We start from the raw sequence: 17,501 nt of genomic DNA on the forward strand, positions 1-17,501 counted from the left end.
ACCTTCCCTGTTTCTCTCACCTCATCCCAGACAAGATCTTTCTCTTCTCGTGATGGTAGTGAAATGACAATCTTCTATTTTCCTGCGCTGGAAGCTCTGGCATCACCTTAGACCTCTCTATCGTGTCCTCCCTCTCTGGCCTCCTTACCCAGGTTACCTGTATCATTTGTCTCTCTGGCCGTGCTCATGCCCTACGTCAAGCATTCGGCACCTGCCCACAAACTAGTCCTTAGGCATGTCTGCCGGTTCTCAACACAACCTTCTGTAGTCCCCTTCCCCTTGCCATTTAGACTGGACACCTCAAACTCAATCAGAAAGATCTTTTAAAACCTGACTCTACTCAAGTCTGTTTACACTATGTTGTGGAAATTTCCAGAACATCACATGGTGTGTATTCCTAGGACACTTATTTGCCAAAGGCCAGCTCCTACTATGAGATGGGCCCAACTGGAAACAGGCTCAGGGTCTGCTCAATCCACTTTAGCCTTGCTCTCCTCAGGCCGATCTTTTAGCGAAACTGAGTCTGCTCATATAGTGTCCGTTCTATGTGCTAAGAAAAGATCACTTCCAAACAGGTAAGCAATTTATAGTCCCTCTGAGAAAGTAGACTTATAGGAAATTATATATGGTCAAAAAACCCTAAAGCGTAGAGTTCTGAAATGAACTCGAAGAAGACAGCATTGAAAGCACCAACAGCTGGTCAGAGCTATGTCATGTGACTTGCCTTCCTAAGTTCAAACCCACACATTAGCTTAGTGACCTCAGCGACACTTTTGTGTCCTTGCCTTTTTATCTTTTGGGGATAAAGCCTAATCCTGTGGTGATCTGGGGAATGAATGAGTTAATAAAGCACTTAGAACAATGCATGCTGCTTAGTAAGTGCTATGTGTTAGTTATATAAAATAAATGAGTCATTTAATTGAAAGAATGTTCTCATGAAGATTATTTTAAGGCATGTGTAGGACTGAAATTAACTTGTTAATCACTAATACCAACAGTGCAAACTTTTCATGATCAGAGGAGAAATACTCCTTCACTATCTTCTCCTGTATAATTTATTACTAGATAAGTGCACATTTAACTCGATAAAACAACTATAAAGGGAACTTGTTACACAAACCAGGTAAATTGATTGTTGTGTAGTTTTAAGGAGTCTTTTCTATAATACCTATAAAATCAAACAATATTCCAAATGCCATGGAATAGTGGAGTAAAAATAGCTTTTTTCCGCCCCTCAATTTCTTATTTGCATCATTTAAACCATAGCTAATATTTGTAGACTCAGTCCTCCATGTTTAAGTGGAGATGAGAATTATTTGGTAAATAAAAAGTGGAAGAACAATGTGAAAAACCAAATTAATTCTATTTAACAGAATGTTTACTCAGTTGCTTGCAAAACAAGTTCATCTGTTAGTACAGTCAGCTGCCAGCCAACCCAGCCTTCCCTGGGGCTGGAGTTGTTTAATGATCCCATAACTGGAGCAATTTGGTCCAAAACTCTAAACTCTTTATATCACTAGGACTCGCACATGCTGTGTTACTAACATGTAGCCAAATTTGGATTGTTAATATATTTTAATGTCTCTGTGATGTCGTCAATAAATAAATTTGAACTAGAAGTCAAAGTTACATCAATTTTTTGCATATATAATTGTAAGAAGGAGTCATCTGGTAAAAAGCCAAGATCTCCATTACAAATCTCAGAATAAATAATTGATGATGACTGCTAGTAATTTAACAAGCTGCAACAAAGATTTCCTTGGAACTCAGATGCTCTGTTAACAGTTATTTCTAGCAAACTCTTGTGATGTGGAGGAAATACACAGAGCATATTTTAACCAAATATAGCCCCTGGTATTTCAGATTTTGTAGACTTCCCTCACTCTAAATGTTTTCCATCCAAAAGGGAGAAATGTACTGCAACAATTGTTGTTTTCAAATGGTTTCTAAAATAAGATTCAACAAAACTAATAATATTTGCCTCTTCAAGCTAAGGAAAAAAGTTATAGGGTATATTGAATATTGCTTTTTTTCTCTTGTCTGAAATACTCAGGTTTCTTAAATACTGAAAAACAGTTTCTCACTAAATATTTTGAACACTTTTTACTACCCAAATTAATTTTATCATAATCAATAAGTTATTATGTAAATAATAATAACTAATTAATTGAGAGACAATAATGCACTAGTCAACTTTGCTAATAACTTGTATACAATATCTCATTCAAAATTCCTGGAAATCCTATGACCTAAGTGGAATTAAAATTAACTCCATTTTGGATTTAAGGAAAAAGAGACTAAGGAAGTTCATGTATCATAGAAATGTACACATGAAATCTATAGTATAATCTTATGAAAAAATATCATCCCAATAAATCCTATATAATAAAAGCCTAATATGTCTGGTCGGCTATTCAACCAATCAAAGTGTAATATGCTAACGATATGCTAAGGTCGCTCAACCACTCAACCACTCAACCACTCGCTGTGACCTGCACTGACCACCAGGGGGAAGATGCTCAGACCAGTAAGTGAACTTGCTGCTGAGGTCTGAGCAAATGAGCCAGACACTCCCTGGAGCCCTCCCATGGTCTCTCCCTGGCTGGCCAATCTCCCTTGTCCCTCCCAAGTCCCAGTCGTGCACTGGAGGGGTCCCTCAGCCTGGCCTGCACCCTCTCACAATCTAGGACCCCTCAGGGCATGTCAGAGAGCCGGTTTCGGCCCAATCCTGCAGGCTAAGTTGAGGGACTCCACTGGTGCACAAATTTGTGCAACAGGCCTCTAGTTTAATAATAAAAAAGAAAGTTTAAATTCAATAATTAAGAGACTATGAGATATGAAAATTGTTTAGGTTTTACTATTTGTAAGCTTCTTTGGAGTGACCTGGAAATATTTTGACTTTCTCAATAAGATTTAATTTATATAAAGACTCACTGGTAGAGTCATATTGAGATAGGACCCTTTTATTTGTATTTGTCATGGTTTACCCAAATTTAATAATGGTTCTCCCCCTTCTCCCAAATAAGTAAATGTTATATTTTTCTTTTCTGAGTCAGTGCTTAATATCAGCAGGTTAGCCCATTATATACTAAGCAAATATAACAGTTTTAGTCCCAAGATACTAAAAAAATAATATAGCTATAAGCATAAGCTTTTTTGTAAATGGGTGAAAATTCTGTATATTAATATCCTTTGTAATCACTATCATAAATCCCTTTATATATTTACTAGCATTCTCATTGCAGGAAAAATCCTGCAATAGGGTTTCCTGCTGCACTCTACCCCACCCTGCCTGCTCTCCTCCCTTGTCCCCCACCCCGAGTTCTCCGCCAGCCCCCCTGCTTTTCTCCCCTGGCCCTGCCCCTGATCAGCCCGCTCTCTTTCCTTCTCCCCCGGCCCCGCCTCCGCTCCTCCCTTCTCCCCCAGCCCCGCCTCCGCTCCTCCCTTCTCCTCCCCCTGGCTTGCTTGCTTCTCTGCAGCTTTGCTCCCTTCTGCAGCTCTTGGCTTCTTTCTATGCTGTCTTGATATGCAAATTAGCTGCCATCTTTGTTGGGTAATTTGCATATTCGTCCTGATTGGTTGGTGGGCGTGGCTTGGCTGGTGGGTGTGGCTTGGGCGTAGCAAAGGTGCGGCCAATTTGCATATTTGTCTATTATTAGATAGGATTAGAGACTCAGTGCACGAATTCATGCACAGGTGGGGTTCAGCCAGCATGGCCCCAGTTGGGGTGGATCAGGGCTGGGCCTGTCAGGAGGAGGAGATGATGGGTGGGCTGGTGGGAGGGAGGGGCTGTGGGTGATTGGCCAGCAGGCCCCTGATTAGGCTGGCTCGCTGGCCACAATGGGCGTCATAGAGACCTGTCATTTGGTTGTTAAGGCCTTACAGTCACTGGATTTTTATATATATAGCTAAACTAGCTTGCAGTTACATAATTTAAAATGTATTATGCATTAAAGAATGCATGTTAACTAGCAAGATCTAAACATCAGATAAATTCCTCTTAGGGACAGAGAAACAAAAGAAGCTATGATGAACCTTTCCATGTTTTAGGTCTCAGATCTAAAGAGGATTAGGGTGTGGAGGAAATGGAGGAAAAGCAACATACAATATTCTTTGGAAACAAGGAATTGATACAAGCATATTTTATTGATTTTTAAACATAAAGGTCCCCAAGCTGAGGAAGGTGTCAATATTGAGGAAGAGTGTCAATAGCACATGAGGAAATGGTATTTCCCTGGACAGGAATCAGTCCAGAAAGTTTCCTTCTATTTCCCTTGGGTGAAGCTTGCCCAGCCTGGTTTGGCAAAGGCCTTGTATCTGCTCTAGCCTTATGACTTTCTGTGCCTATAGCCAATTTCAGTAAATACTTCAAGATAGGTCTGGGCAACAATCCATAATCCAATTATTATTGCCATACTTAACACAAAATCCTAATCATGACCATGAAAAAGAACCAGCATGGTTGTAAAAATGTTTTATGTGCTGTTATTACTCTGTGGTGTTTTCTAGTGCCAATATGACTTGATGTGTCTGACTTTTTAGAAGTTGTTTACCTATTCAGTTTGAGGAACCAGAAAATCAAGAAATAAGGGGGGTGCCTTTCTATTCCAGCCTTTTATAAAAGAGTAATCCTGGCACCAGCTCAACTGACAGTTAAAGCTGATGATTCCCCACCTAATCAGCCACGTAGAATAACTGTACTCCAGATACTTGTCAAGGATTATAACCTCAGACTCACTGCTATTCAATATTAAATAAAAACTGGGTAGAGAGATATAATACTTATGACAGATAGCCCGAAGGAGATGCTGCCCATCACTTAAGTGTAAAAGATCTATCTCTGTATTAAGCCACTGGGTGCTGCATGATGTCCTGAAAACTGGCTTTCACTTATTTTTATTTCCACGTGTTTTTTTTTTGCATAGGTCCAATTTGAAGAATATTAACAAAGCAGCTAAACATGGTGTTTATTATAAGGATGGTGTTCAAAAATTTTTTTTCTATATCAAAAAGGGTCTATTTTCCCTTATTTGCCTTGATTAACTCACATTCTTTAAACAACTTTATTGAGGTATGATTTACACACCATAAAATACACCCATGTAAGAATACAGTCCAGTGGTGTTTAGAGAATTTGCAGAATTGTGCAAACATTACCACGATACAGTTTGAACATTTCCATCATCCCCCAAATATCCCACATGTCTATTGTAGTCAAGTCCTGCTCTCACTCCCAGCCCATGATAATTAATCTGTTTTCTGTCTTTATAGATTTTTATATAATTGAAATCATACAGTGTGTGTGCCTATACCTCTGGAATCTTTCATAGTATTTGTGTGGGGGGATGTTTCATCCTTGTTGTAGTATGCTTTTATATATTTCTAAATCATAATCCACTGGATGGATAAAATAAAAATATCCATTAACCAATTGATGGGAATGTTGGATTGTTTCACCTTTCCTCTTTATAAACATTTGCACACACATCTTTATGTGGACACATATTTTTCATTTCTCTTAGCTAGATACTAAGGAATGGACCTCCTGGGTCACCTGATAAGTTTAATGTTTATAGCTGCCAAATTGATTTCTTAAGTGGCTGTATCATTTTACTTTCTCACTAGCTATACATGCGGGATCTAGTTTCTCTACAATCTCTCCCAACACATTACAGGCAGTCCTCCGGTTATGTCAGACGCGACGTACGTTGTTTTATGGTTATGTCACCATCTCCCATTTATTTATAAAAAATAAAAGTTCTGTCATTTTGACATATGTACATATGTGCTTTATGTTTTTTCTTATTTATCACAAGTAAAGGTCAGGAATTGTTATCTTTCTTTAAAATTTTTTTACTGTTTCACTTCATTACTGCTGTGCATGTGCTCCATGTGAGTGACGTAGGTGCTTATGTAGGTGGGTTCCGACTTATGGCAAAAATCAATTATGTCATGCTCTAGGAACGCATCTCTGATATAACCCAAGGACCTACTCTACTATCTTTTTTATTATAGCTGTTCTGTTGGGTGAAAAATCATATCTCATTGTAAATTTAGTTTGCATTTCTCTAATTATTAATGATGTTGATTATTCTTCATGTGCTTATTAATTAGCAGCCTGTATATGTTCTTTTGATATTCAAATCCTTTGCCATTTATAAAAATTGGATTATTTTTTATAATTGAGTTGTGAAAGTTTTTGTTTTTAAACCTCACCTGAGGATATATTTTTAAAATTATTTTTAGAAGGAGGTGGGGGGAGAGAGAGAGAGAGAGAGGGGCGAGAGAGAGAGAGAAAGAGAGAGAGAGAGAGAGAGAGGAGAGAAAGAGAGAGAGAGAGAGAGAGGGAGAGAGAGAGAGAGAGAGAGAGAGAGAGAGAGAGAAACAATGATGTGATATGAGAGAGAAGCATCAATCGATCAACCGGTTGCCACCTGTATGCACCCCAAATCCACAACCTGGGTTTGTGCCCTGACTGGGAAGAGAATCTGTGACCTTCTGGTGTACAGGACAATGCTCCAATGGACTGAGCCACACCAGCTAGGGCTGTAAAAGTTATTTATATATTCTGGATACAAATCCTTTTTGAAATATAATTTGTGTATATTTTCTCCCATTCTGTGGCTTAGTATTTCATTGTCTCGTGGTCTTTTAAAGTACAAATGTTTTATATTTTGATGAAGTCTAAATTTTATTTTTTTTAATGGATTGTGTTTCTGGTTTTCATATCCAAGAAAATTATTGCGTTAGCCAAAAGTCCTGAATATCTTCTCCTACGCTTTTCTCTCATATGCTTTATAGTTTATTTCTTATATTTAAGCCTGTAATAAATTTTGAATTATCTTTTATGAATGTAGTGTGAAGTAAGGGTTGAAATTTATGTCTTGCATATGGATATCTAATTTTCCTAGCATAATTTGTTGGAAAAACTGTCCTTTGTCACACTGAATTGCCTTTGCATCGCTGCCAAAAATCAATTGGTTACAAATGTAAGGATTAATTTCTGGTCTCAGTTCTGTGCATTGCCTCTCCTTATGCCAGTGTCACACCGTCTGCATTAGCAAAGCTGATCTCAAAGCTTCCAGCAGCATTCCTGCAGCATTCTCCAGACTAAAACCCAGGTGCATTGTGCAGTCTCCAGGAGTATAGATGCGTGTGGAAAGAAATAGTTCCCAAACTTCTTTGATCAAGCTTCCCCCACATCACCATACCACTTTATATTTTTTCCCTTGTAACCTTATTATTGAGATAAAATCTACACTAATAAAAGAGAAAGATGCAAATTGACCGTACCTTTGTGGCACCCACCAGCCAATCAGGAGTGAATATGCAAATTAACTCAACAAATATGGAGGATTAATTTGCATACAAATGCGCCAAGCAGCCGGGAGCAGGGCGGGAGGCTTGCATCATTGCCATGGTGTTTTGCACTGCCCCAGCTGCTCAGGGCCTCTGGGCAGTGTGGGAAGGCGGGGCTGGAGTGGAAAGGTGGTGTCAGCAGTCAGGGAAAGGAAGGCCCATTCTTGCACGAATCTTCGTGCATCGGGCTTCTAGTTTATATATAATGAATTAAATGGATCTTAAATGCTCAGTTCAATGAGTATTGACAAATGCCTACATCCATGTAGCCCACAGTGGTAGCAAGATACAGAACATTCATTCTAGAAAGGCTGACAGAATCCTAGGGTCATTGTATTGGCCATGTGTAAACCCAGTACCACTAGAGTCAGATGATATTCTGGGGCAAATCTGGCTCTGCAGACTCTCATAATCCCCAAGAGAATAATAATTCCTCTCAGCCATAGTATAGTTTATCACTTACAGCTATCTGCGGTAAGGGTCAGGTAGGTTTCTTTGGGGGGTTTGTTTGTTTGTTTTATTGGTGGTGGTGGGTTTTAGATAACCAGTATTTTACTGAAAGGAGGAACCACTGCACCTGAGGTGTTTGAGCTGATTCCTTGACATTTGGGTGAAGACGAATTGAGGGATCACTCACTGACTCGCCCAGAGCAACTTCCAGTCCCGCAAGCTCTTGCACCTTTTCTGTGTTTAGGTATGTTTAAATTTATAGGCAGTTCTCGGGTTACATCGGGGATCCATTCCTATGGTGCAACATAACATGATTTTCGCTGTAAAATCGGAACCCACCTACATAAGCACCTATGTCACCCACATGGAGCACATACACAGCAGTAATGAAGTGAAACAGTAAAAAAAAAAAAAAAAAAAAAAATTTAAAGAAAGATAATAATTCCTGACCTTTACTCACGGTAAATAAATAAGAAACAACATAAAACACATATGCACATATGTTGAAATGACGGAACATTTTTTCTTTAATAAATAAATGGGAGATGGTGCCGTAACCACAAAACGACGTATGTCGAGTCCGACGTAACCCGAGGCCTGTCTGTACAAATACTTACCATTACGTTTCAATTGCCTACAGCAGTGGTCGGCAAACTCATTAGTCAACAGAGCCAAATATCAACAGTACAACGATTGAAATTTCTTTTGAGAGCCAAATTTTTTAAACTTAAACTTCTTCTAACGCCACTTCTTCAAAATAGACTCGCCCAGGCCATGGCATTTTGTGGAAGAGCCACACTCAAGGGGCCAAAGAGCCACATGTGGCTCGCGAGCTGTGCTTTGCCGACCACTGGCCTACAGTATTCAGTACAGCAACATGCTGTACAGGGTTGTAGCCTAGGAGCAATGGCTGTACCACATGGACTAACTGTGCAGTAGGCTATCCCATCTAGGTTTGTGTTAAGTGCGCTTTATGATGTTCACAAGAAAAAAATTGCCCAACAACACATTTTTAAAACGTATCCCCTTTATTAACCAGAACATGACTGTATATTTCATCTTTGAACTCTTAGTGCCAGCTTGGTTCCTAATACATCCTTGTTCCTAATACATCCATAATGCATCCTTGTTGGTTAAGGAATAAATGAGGACTAAACTCTGACATTCTTCTTCAACATTCTCTAAGTCCCTCGGCAATTTTACAATAAAACTATTACAGGCAAGATATGAAAGACAACTATTGAAACAAATGTTATTAGAGAAGACTATGTTCCTGATACTATTTAATACATTATGAAACCACCTGATAGCAAGTGAAGAGATTTTAAATTAAGGCTGTCTTCATTTAATAGGAGTAGGAAGGATTTGAATATTTTCTCTCAGATGTTGGGATCTAGGGCAAGCATTTGAAATAACCTTGGAGCTAATAAATAACAAAGGCTGAGCCTGGAGGTAAAGACATTGATTAATATCACAGGATCTCATGTCAAGAAGTCGTTTCTAGCTGCCAATTTAACTGAAATGATTAAATATTAAAAGAAAATAAAATGATTTAAACACTGCACCTTCAGCCAACAAAGAGATAAATACAATATAGTGTAGAATTGTAAAATGATCTTTCAATGAAGAGGAAGAGAAGAACAATGTTAAAGGAAATTAATAGTTTTTTAAACCACAGACCATGTAATCCTTGCTTTTTCAGAGAGAGTGAAAGGGAAGAAGGGAGGGGAGAGACAGAGAGAGAGAGAGAGAGAGAGAGAGAGAGAGAGAGAGAGAGAGAGAGAAAGAGAGAGAGATTGACTGGTTGCCTCCCACACATGCGCAGACCTGCAGCAGGGAGCAAACCTGCAACCCAGGTACATGCCCTTGACCAGGAATTGAACCCCGCCACCCTCAGTCTGCATGCCAATGCTCTAACCACTGAGCACACCATCCAGGACTGCTTGCCACATTCTTGAATAAAAGAACCAAAATAACAACCTCAGCAACAATAATACTTTCAGTAACTAAATGTCAAACAATAAGGCACTGGGTAGATACATTGTAATAGACCTTTACAAAATAATTCACATGAAATAATAGAAATTGCTTTTGAATCAAATGTTTAATTACTTGAAGACTAACAGTTGAGTATTAAAATTAAAAATAAAGTTGTAAAGCAATATACATGCTACACTGGAAAAATTTATGCCAAAAGACATACAACTGCCTTAAATAAGCATATTATCAGACATACAATTTATATATAAGCATATTATCAGTGGTTAAAATTATTACTTTTGAGTATAGGAATATATTCCATTTTGTTGTTCTTTTTCTGATTCTATTCTCTAAAGTCTGTAATAGGTATTATTTGTATAAAGATCATATTTTAAAGATAAATTTACAATTAAAACTGTACATCAGAAGCATCCAAGTATAAAATGAACCGAATAGAAAATCAACTGAATAATGTGGAAGATCAGCTTGAAGAAGTAACAAAAAATAAAATTCAAATACTACAAAAACTGTATAAAATATTCATTACTTAAGTTAATAACCCCTATCCAAGAAATATATTACTTTCCAAAGTTGTAATTTTCTTTATTTTTTATTATAAATTTCAAGGTTTATTGCCTTCTGGTTACAGAACATGACCTATATAGAGTATTTACCTTTTGATATATGTACATCACATCAAATGGAAGCTTTTGATGTGGCCTAATATACCTTTGATATTCATAAACATTTGGAAAGAAAAAATCACTTCTGATATTAAAGTAAGAAATTTGAAATTCATCTAGTAATACAAAGGCTAGCCCTGGCTGATGACTGTGCATCATCCTCTGCAGGGAATGGTTGAGCTTTCAATTCCGGGGAAGGGCCCATGCCTGGGTTGCTGGCTCGATCCCCGCTAGGGGGCATGCTGGATGCAGCTGATGGATGTTCCACTCTCACATAGATGTTTCTTTCTCTCTCTCTCTCTCTCTCTCTTCCTTCTTCTCTACCTAAAAGATATTTTAAAAATATCTTTATGCCGAAACCGGTTTGGCTCAGTGGATAGAGCGTCGGCCTATGGACTGAAAGGTCCCGGGTTCGATTCCGGTCAAGGGCATGTACCTTGGTTTCGGGCACATCCCCAGTAGGGGGTGTGCAAGAGGCAGCTGATCGATGTTTCTCTCTCATCGATGTTTCTAACTCTCTATCCCTCTCCCTTCCTCTCTGTAAAAAATCAATAAAATATATTTTAAAAAATATATATCTTTAAAAAAATCTAGCGTACCCTTGGTTGTTACTGGTCATCTTTTCTGTTTAAGCTAGAATTTTTGTAACGAGTTTAGCTTTTAAGCTGCCACTGGTCATTTTAATAAGAGCCATAGCCATGGTAGTTTCAGCAGGAAAACCTCACTTGAGTCATGTCTTGACTTGTATGGTGAAACTCATATGCCGGGGACAGAAAATGCCTAGTTTCCCTATGTGGCCTGAATTCCATAAAATGCATGACCTTGAACAGTATCTTTGCTTTCTGCCTTCTTTCTAAATAAGTCCGTGACTTCCAACCTATCTTTGATATTCTACCTCCTAAATCTCTACTCAGCTCAGCCCTGTTGTCTGTATATAGGGATATATACCACTTTTGTTGTTTTTCTTGTTTTCATTTTTTCTTTTTTTTGGGGGGAGAGGGAAGTAGTTTCATATTTGTTCAGTGAACAGGTTGCTTTACTGTAACCACTAATATAAACCATCTATACAGAAAATATTTAGAAACTCCTATTTATTCATTTTACCCGATAACAGGAAAATAATAATTAAAATAAGAATATAAAAGAATAAAAATAAAAGAGATACACTTACAATAAAAAGAAGCATCATAGCATTTCTAAACTTACATCATACCGTTAAATGTCTTATGCTTACAATTCTATTCTCATTGTCATGAACGAGCAAATACCTGCAATAATAATAATAACAATCCTAAAAATATTTTAAAAAAAAGGAATAATAACCTTAACCCCAGGTGTCTTTGAGCAAATGAAAAGCAGAGTGGCAGTAGTTCTCTAGTGGGTAGACTGCTAATGAACTATAAACCCTTTCTCTGAGATGCAGAAAGTATTTATCTTATTCACTGTACTGTCAAGGCATACCGCCCGATTTCCCTGGGTAGTAAGGAAAATATGCCATATAAATGGAATAGCAGAGAAATATGCAGGGTGTTAAGAGACATGCAACTCTCTTTTTAAATTAAATTGTGTTTTTAGTAATTCTTGAAGTAATTTTTACACTCTGGCTTTCTATTGAATATGGTTCTGGTTCTGGTGGCTCACATTGCCCAAGTGTCATAGTTCTTCCCTTGCTTGAGGTATTTGCACGCATACTAATTTTTGATATATTCTTATGGAAATATTTTGCAACTCATTATGTTTATTGTTGAAAGTATCAAGATGTCCCCCTTTTCTTCCCCATTGACCCCCTGCACTCCCCCCCCCGCAACCCCCTCAGGCCTTCACCACACATTTATTTGTGTCCATGGGTTATGCATATATGCATACAAGTTCTTTGGTTAATCTCTTCCCTCTCCCCCTCCACCCTTCCCTCTGAGATTCCTCAGTCTATTCCATGTTTCCATGTCACTGGATCTATTTTGTTCATCAGTTTCTTTTGTTCATTAGATTCCACATATGAATGAGATCATGAGATACATGGCAAGAGTTGTCTGTGCTGAATATCAGGGTAATTTGTCACAATATTGTTAGATTTGATCTGGACTCTTCATAAAGAAAGACTTTATCTTTAGATAGTGAAACATCTTTTCAATACAAATAAACCAAAGGGCATTTAAGATATTTTTAAATACTTCTTTTTTGTTTTAAACGTGCTATATAGTCATATTTTTGTATTTCACTTCCTTTTTAGCAGTAATACACAGTATTTACTTATGTTGGAACTTCCAAAACAGTGGAATGATGCAATGTAAATAGATGCCTTTCATCAATTTTCTGTTCCTAGAAATGTTCATAATTTAAATAATTATGTATCTTGACTCCATGCCAATTAAACTTGCTCATCTAGGGCCTGAATTTTAATGAGGTATGTGAATGAGTTTTCATTGATATGATCTTTTGGCAGGGACACAATCAAATGAGAAAAGGTATAATCTCCTATTTTCATTTCTTCAATATTTGAAAAAGACAGATAAGACACCTCTTTCCACCCCATGCCCACCCAAAAAGGTAGAATAGAAGCACAGGGAAAAAAAATGGGTTAGAGGTTGAATAATTTAAGGACATTCAAAGATCATTTACTTAGTAACACTTAAAATCAATGTGATTAATTTCAAAAATAGTATATGAAGTGTTAATCCACCCCCTTCAGGAACATTAAGAAACACATGGCCAAGTTTTGTCATACTTGAATTAACTAGTTTTAGAGAACCTGTTCACCCAAATTCTGGAGCTGGCTTCATAAAAAAAAAAAAAAGTGATTTAAAATGTTTCTAGGGTTGAACATGTGGCCCCTTATGAATGGACAAAGCATAGCTCCCAGAGGAAGAGGATTTTATTAACTAAATGCCTAACAGCTGCCTCACAAGCATGAGCTTAGATAAACCAAACAAGCTGCAAATCTGTGCACCCTGCATGAAAGGCCACATAATATAAGCTGATTACTTTAGGGCACATTAATGTGGTTGTGAATAAAAATAACTAACCAACAAATCCTTGCCTAATTTTAACAACTACTGATGAGGAAGTCTAGACAGATGGTTCATTATGAGGAATGGGTTTATGATGAATTAGCATTGTGATCAAAGGCTGGGAGGATGGCTGCAGAGTGAGGGACGTGGAATGACTAATCCCCACCAACCAAGAGTTCTGATCTCTCTTAGAAAGCCAAGCATTTGATACTTTCATTCCAAGTTGATGGGAACACAGCAACCTTTTTTATGAACAAAAGGAACAGCAAATGACTTCTGCTTTACAGTTTAATAAAGACAAGGCTTTTGATATAGAAGCTTCCCAAAATAAAATGATATGAGTACCTGTTTATAGATGTATACCTTTTCTATTGGAATAGTAAGTCATCACTTTAAGAATGGTAATGATACCTGGATTGAAATAGTCATATTAGAAATACAAAACTCAGAAATTCAGGTAGGTAGTCTCCTTCTGACATCAACTTTGGGAAGTGAAGTGTGCTGGATCTTTCTGTTAATTGGTTATTTCATACAGCAGCAGATATATAATCTGAGGAAATAGTTTTAGATAAGGAAGATAAAGCCACAAGACTTTTATTCTGTAGGTGAAGGTGGAATGATTATATGTAGGACACATTGCAGCCCTGCATGGTGTCACCACCCCTCACCCCCAGCATCCTTTCCCCACTGCCCCTACACCCAGTGCTCACAAGGATCCATTCTCCTAGTGAGAAGGCTGCAAATTACTTATCTTTGGAAGAACATTGCCTCTCCAGCCAGAAGATTCCATTTGGTTCAATCACGCCTCCAATGTACTTTTCCAGACCCCTCATTCAGAGTGATTATCTACTGCTCCACAAAAGTGAGAAAGAACCCCTCCCAGAAAGTGAACAATGTACTATTTTCTTATCATCATTGCAATTCTATTTCCAATCTTATCAAACCGCAGTAAGATTGTCGGTACTATTTCAATTTCTTACATGTGGAAGCCAAGACAATTTAAGATTTTTCTATATATTCTGGATAAGGAGCCAAATGCTATTTCAGATATATATATATATATATATATATATATATATATATATATATATATATATATTCAAGAGTAAAGGGGCACATAATAGAGTAGGAATGCTGAACTTTCTTATTAACAGAGATCCAAGTATGGCATAGTTTATTGTCAGTATATTGTAGAATATAACATAATTAGTTGGATTTTCTCCTTGTGTAAGTCCAGAAGCGTGAGGCTAGTTCTAACGGCATGCAGTTGGTACTTTTGTACAATTAGATACATCTCCTGGATTGCATGCATTAGAGAACAACCCACTGGATTGCTTTTAACGGCACACGACTCCAAGATCAAAGCATGGTCGTGTTTATTTAGTTTCCTCTGCACATATCAGATGTATCTGTACACCAATAAGAACACTTTGCCTTTTACCATCATGAGGGTATAAGAGGTTCAAATCTTATCTCTCTAGATACCGTTAATGATGCCTTAAAAATTGTTATCAACCTGAAAGTATAGAGAAAAATATGTTGACAAAGTAAAGCGATTAGACCTACTGCAAGAGAGTAAACCACTGAGAGTTAATAATGGCTCAGAATGGAAAATTAGAGCAAGTATTTAACCAGTTTTAGGGACTGGGTTAGGGACAGGGCTGAATAACTTTAAGACAGGTCTTATAAGGTAGAGACATGGTTGAGATTGAGCCGTATTCAGTTTTGAGTTGGCGTGAACAGCAAAACAGGGGTCTTGAAATGAGTCTTAATAAGCAAAATGTTAGTCTTGATAAATGTACTCCTTTGCTGGTTCACAATCTTAGATTCCAGGAGCAAGTATTTCTTGGAGCAAAAAACTAGGTTAATTTGTTTACTTTGAGTATTATTTAATACAGAGAAAGGCCCTTATTTTGGTTTCAGTTCTCACTAATTTTAGTCTCAAAGTCCTAAGTCACTCTGATTTTATTTTTAGATTGATATAGTGATAGATGTCTATATAACTATCATCTATGACTTCTGAGAAACTTGAGTGATCATAGAGGCCTATCATAAAATAAGTTCTCTCTAACCCTGGGATGATTTCCAAGTATGATAAATATCTGTTATAGATACATGGTAAATCTTTCATATTGCTTCAATTTCAATAAAATAATTTGGCAAATAATTAAATAGGTAAATTATTTAATGGCTTTTAACAGTGATAAAGTGGTACAATGCTAAGAGTAGATCATAAATGTTCTTATACGAAAAAAGGTAATTATGTGAGGTAATTGAAAAGTTAACTAACTCTTTTGTGGTTACCATTTTACAATATATTCTTGTACCAAATCCTCATGTGGTATACCTTAAATGTACACAGGCTCATATATCAATTATATCTCATTGGGAAAAAATACAATTCAGTCAAAATGTTTAAAAACAACTGTACAACTTCTGCAATGTTGCTCTTACTTTTTATCAAGAATGCTAAAATATTTTGAGCATATCCATTTGTGATGAATGATTTATGAGTATATCTTAGATCATTTGATTCTCAAAACAGCTGTATGAGCCAAATATTAAGAATATAGCCATATTACAAATATGAAACCTATGAATTTATGTAACTGGGCCATTGTAATTTAGGCAAGTAGTTGGCAGAACAGAAATATGATCTCAAATCCCAGTCTCTTCACAGCATGGCCTTGTCACCGTGGGCATATTATGACCATGAAGCTAGTAATATGCAAAACATTTTACATATTATTTTCCTTTGTTAGATACTTAACAGTCAGCATTACTAATATTTCTTATAACAAGTATTACATATAGTAATGAGATAATGAGGTATAATAAAATCTTATTTTCTAGTTTATGTGAAATTAGCAATTTATTTATGTTGAGTTTATTACCCAATTATTTCCTGCTTTAGTTGTCATTAGTATTTACAAATTCATTTTGAGCCTTAGAAGCTCCAGTATTATGGAAGAGTTTGTTAAACTATATTATTTTCTCCTCATCAGCATCCGCCCCCAAAACAGAGAACACCTACAAACACATACACACTTCATTCTTAGGAACTTTAGAAAATACCATGTAGTTTTTCAAATACTAACTAAAAAAATATCTTGTTTATTTCCTACTTCAAACAACTGTATATAAATACTTAGTCATCAAATATGATAAAATTTTACAACTAAATTTAAAGCCTATATACTCTATCTTTTGAAGTTATGAGTCTCACAGGTTGTGTGGCAAAAGAAGGTTTACAGTAGTTCATGTGGAATATGATACAATAATGAATAAATAATAATACAGAATAAACTCTAATACAATTGAGTACTCACAACTGTAAACCTACTTTTACTCTACCCGTATTTATTGTGTTTCTCAAATGCCATCATTTTATTTTCAGGAATTTATGCAGTGTTCTGTGCTTTCTCTGATAAACTTCCTCTGGTCCCCCTTCCCTAGCTCATGTCACATCTCATATTTCTACTTTTATATTTTGACCTGTCAATCATACCTGTTCATTCACACATGGGTATTATTATACATGAGATGCAATTATTACTGGTCTATAAATGTGTTTTTGGTTTGTTGGGTAGAATTTCAAAGATTTTTTTTAACTCATTGCACTGGAATAGTAATATCATTTTTAAAATTTAGTAATTTCCTGCAAGTGGTAAATTCCATTTTTAGTATTTGTATTTTTAGCAGCAAGCAGAGGAGACAATATTTAAAATAGGTGAAAGTGCGAAAGCTCTTTGTGTATTTTGACATTTCAAAAGGTTATTTATTGAGCTGAGAAATTTCAAGATTATTGTCTTAACAACTTTTAAGAAGCAACTGTCTCTTCCCTAATTCAAAGATTTAGAAGCTACATGAAACATATGGAACCTGTATAATAAACACATGAAACAGATATCATGCCTGGCAGATGTGACCATTTCTAGCAACGATGAATTAAACTGCTGGACGAAACCCCAGAGCCACATGACTAGAGCAATCCTATGGGGCAGTGAAGAAGGACAATGAT

This window comes from Eptesicus fuscus, chromosome 18 (assembly GCF_027574615.1).
Source record: "Eptesicus fuscus isolate TK198812 chromosome 18, DD_ASM_mEF_20220401, whole genome shotgun sequence".
Lineage (NCBI taxonomy): Eukaryota > Metazoa > Chordata > Mammalia > Chiroptera > Vespertilionidae > Eptesicus > Eptesicus fuscus.